Source organism: Hakea prostrata, chromosome 6, assembly GCF_041222555.1.
Source record: "Hakea prostrata isolate BN-2017 chromosome 6, UWA_Hpros_2, whole genome shotgun sequence".
NCBI classification, from domain to species: Eukaryota; Viridiplantae; Streptophyta; class Magnoliopsida; order Proteales; family Proteaceae; genus Hakea; species Hakea prostrata.
In genome coordinates, this window is record NC_142605.1 from 33,360,379 (window position 1) to 33,365,000 (window position 4,622).

The following is a 4,622-nucleotide window of genomic DNA, read 5'->3' on the forward strand; positions in this document are numbered from 1 at the left end:
CCTCTTAGTGAAGAGGTCGTGGGTTTGAATCTTACTGAGGCATATTAATATCCTATCCCCCGACTTAATAAAGCCCCTTTAAACAAAAAAAAAAAAAATTATACAACTAATGCTTTCTAAAAACTATAACATGTCTACAAGGATCCATATCCTCTGAACTTGCTCTCTGACACCCCTATTCTTTTTTTCAAAAGTTTAAATCGTTACCCAATCCATGCCGATCAAGGCTGTCCAGAATAAGGAAAATTTAAATGTGTCATTGCCTCATGGGGGGTTGGGGGAGGCGGGGGCTCGGCAAAAATAAATTTGAATCCCACCCCCCCCCCCCCCCCCCCCCCCGCCCCCCCCCACAAACAAACCCCCCCCAATCAAGGCGCCCCCCCTCGGCTCCCCCACCCCCCGGCCCCCCCCCCCCCCACCCCCACCCCAGCCCACTTTGTAGTCTGTAGATGGCTTCGCTTCTCTTGATGGAACGCTGTGGGCTTTTGGCGAGGGCATTGTCAAGACATCGGACACTACTGATGTTGACTGTTGAAGGGTCCAAACTCACCGATTTCTCGAAAATAGAATCAGATCGGCCAATCACAGTTTGGTTAAAGGGAATCACTAGTTTCATACGAATCCTTTTTCCACCTCCAATTTTTTATTTCTTAACCTATGACTGTATTTGTTTGGAAAGGTGGGGTAGAAAGAAAAAAAATATGTGGGCTGCATGTGTAGTTGGGTGAAAGAGAAGGAAAGAAAAGAAAAATGTGGAAAAGTGAGAAAGTTGGTTTGCCCACCAAATAAGTTTTCTTAATTTAAGAAAATTTACCTCTAACTTTTCCATTCCAATCAACCAAACAATGTACACTTTTAGAGTTTAAAGAAAAAATTAAAAAAAAAATTATTTTTTTCAAGAATTCTCTTACTTCTATTCTCCCCACTCTATTATTATTCCAGCACACAAACATAGCCTATCTTCTAGGATTTTCAGCGATCCTGTTTGGGAAAATTCCATGAGAAAATTCAACCCGACGTTTTTTTTGGCTACCGAAGAGAATATCCCTCGAGTCTCGCCATTTATAGTGAAAAAATGTTACATAAAGTACTAAAATACCGCACTTTAAAGGTTGAAACTTGAACTGAAAAACGTAAAGAGTTTTTTTTTTCATGGCGCTTTTAAATTGTTGATGGTTCATTAAGTGGTTAATGTATTAAACTGCACGCTTTTAATTTTGTTAACTATTTTCTGTTAATTTTTCTGTTAACTATTTAATTTTAATAACTATATTTTTCTGTTAACACAGAGGGAAAATATAAGTCTTTTTTTTTCTTTTCTTTTTTTTTTTTTTTTTTTTTCGTTTTTTTACTTTATTTTTTTAGAATTTACAAGAAAACTTCCCAGTTCACTTGATTCACTACTCCTTCTTATTGCCAAAACAGAAGCAAACTAGCACCTTCCCAAACCCAAACCCAAATTCAAATCCAACCGATGCTTCCAATCCTTCGGTATTTCCTTGTGCATTACATCCATAGTACACTGTGTCGACGATATATCACTGAGTCGCTGGGGGGTGACACGACTCCCCCCGGCGACACGAATTATGCAAAAAGTCGGCGATATATCGTCCAATTCACATATTTAATAAACATTTATTTGGTTTTTCATTGATTTTTCGTTCAATTTTTGCCAAAGTGATGTAGGACCTCTACAAGCTCCGGGGGCACCGCCCCCACACCACCGCCGGGACGGCTTCCCCGGACCCCACCCGCTCACCGGGGAGCGGGACCCGTGTCTGTCGACAACAAAATGTGAAGCATGAACCCTACTCAACATAATTGTATAATGAATTGTAAATTTTAGTACATCTATTCACTAGTGCATTTGTGTTCTCTTTGTATTGTTTACATTAATTTATATGAATTTTCCAAACATCTAGTTTTGTTCGCATATAGCCAGACATGTGCCAATCAAAAACTTTAGATTAAGTGATTTTTAGGCCAAAAAATAATGTTCCCAATGTTTATTAGTATCAAATTAGGCTACACGTCAAATTTCAGGTCAAAATGACCCCAAATACCCTTCAAAACAGGTCACCCGACTCGCCGTGTCACCGTAGTCCGACATGGACCGACATGTCGGACCATGATTGCATCTGGGTGTTAGCCGTTTGTAACCACCTCTTTTAGAGAATTTTTTTTTTCCGGTATAGAATGAGTCCTGCATTGCTTTCAAGAAGGTACTCATGTTCGTCATCAATTGTGAATGCTCAAAGCTCTTGTTTTCTTAAGGAGAGTTATCTAGCAGATGATTTCTTGGTATTTCTTGCCTGGTGAGAGAGTGAGGCTCCGTTTGTTTGTTGGAATAAAGGTGGGATGGGAAAATTCTTGAAAAATTCAAACTTTTCTTACTTTTCCTTTAAATACTAAAAGTGTAGTTTGTTTGGTTACTTGGGGTGGGAAAGTTAGAGTAAGTTTTTTTAATTAACACCCCAAGTCAATTAGTCTGGTGAGGTGGCAAGTCAATTTTCCACCCAAAGTCTTTTCAAAACCACACAAAATGTATTGAACTTTGTAAAAAAAATGTGGAAAAGTAAAAAGTAGAACTCACAATTAACACTTTTCCACAAAATCTCTTCTTTTTCTTTTATTCTCCCTCACCCCACTATACATGGGGCCCACATATTTTTTTTTTTCACCTTTTTTTTCTCACCCTACCTTTGCAAACAAACGTAGCCTAAAGGACGATTGGTTGTCCATTTTAATTATAACCTAAGCAAGCAAACGATTAAACAGGAAAGGCAAGGGACAGTGAGCTGGAGGAGGAGAGGCACCATACATTCTAAGGGAACTTTCACTGTAATAGAAAAAATTGTCATTTTTTTCAGTGAGAGAAAATTCTTTGACAATTAAATCTTTGACACTTATAGGGGACTTTCACGGGTGGAACAAAGTCACGGTTGATAGTATAATTATTCTCAATTGATGTTATAAACTACTACTTATTCTTTTTCTCTTTATTTTGTATCTATTGACATATGGTTTTTAACTATATTCTTATGATTTTAACCATGTTTTTTGCGCTTGATCTTACAAGTAGTATCAGAGCTAGGAAGTCGCGAGTTTGAGTCTCCCCAACGACATTATTTGGAGAGGGGGTTTTTGGAGATTTTCCAACCTCATCAGGAATTGTTTACACCATCACAATAGGTCTGGACTTTTAGGGCCTATTTGGTTAAGGGCCTGTTTGGTTACATGAGTCTGGAGATTTCAAATATCTAGAGATTTCAAATCTATAGATTTTAAATCTATGGAGTTATAATTTATAAAATTAGATGTTTGGTTGTGGAATGAAATCTATGGATTCATCCTAAAATACTATTTGATCGACGTGATTTTTGTGAATGTGCAAATGTATAGTTTTTTTGAAATCTCTGGATTTCACCCCTTACCCATAAATCTACAAATTCACATTTTTAGTGTAAAAAGGTGAATCTCTAGATTTCATGAATCTAGAGATTTTTACAACCAAACGGGTATAATTCTCAGATTCATGAATCCAGAGATTTGAAATCTCTGGATTCACATATGGGAGATTTATACTCGTTTGGTGGTGTGAATCTCTGGATTCATGAAATCTAGAGATTCGCATTTTATACTAAAAATGTGAATCAGTAAATTTATGGGTATGAGGTGAAATCCAGAGATTTCACTCCTACTATAAAAGAGTTCAACATTTAAACCATTCACACAAGGGGGGGGGGGGGGGGGGGGGGGGGGGGGGGGGGGGGCCCCCCGGGCCCCCAAAGGGTCCATCTATAGACATTATGTCGAAAATGTTTATGTTCATCAGCCGAATGGGGGACTACCCCTGTTTGGTAACGTGACATTCAAATTTGCTTACACAGTGGAACAAATAATGAAAAGATGTCAACTTGTGAAGCTTACTGTCTTAGGCAAATCTCTATGGTGCAAGCGCTATGTCCCCAAGAAACAAGCGCAGTGAAGGTTAGTCCAATAAGCTCAGAGCAAGAATATGCTCTAATACCACTTGTTAGGGATAATGGATGCAAAACCGCGAACAGAGAAGAACATGTCTGATAAACCCCAGGGAAGGACGATCGGACCCAGAGAGTTCTCTCTACCTTACTTTCTCCAATTGAGAGAAGGACCCCTTGTTTGAAAAAGAAATTGAGGATTTCTTCACACGGAGAGTTCTCTCTACCTTACCTTCTCCAATCGAGAGAAGAACCCCTTGTCTGAAAAAGAAATTGAGGATTTTTTTCACATAGATCTATGGACACTATGTCGAAAACGTTTATGTTCATCTACCGATTGGGGGACTACCCCTGTTTGGTAACGTGACATTCAAATTTGCTTCTACAGTGGAACAAATAATGAAAGGATGTCAACTTGTGAAGCTTACTATCTCAGGCAAATCTCTCTGGTGCAAGCGCTATGTCCCCAAGAAACAAGCGAAAATTATGGTAATTAGTTGCCTTACAAATAATGGATGTTTCATTTACAATATAAAATCAAATTATAAAAATGACATAAAAAATAAAGAAAAATAAAATAACAAGAAAAAAAATTGAGAAAGAGAGAAAATATTTAATTGTGGATAAGATTTAAGAATGGAC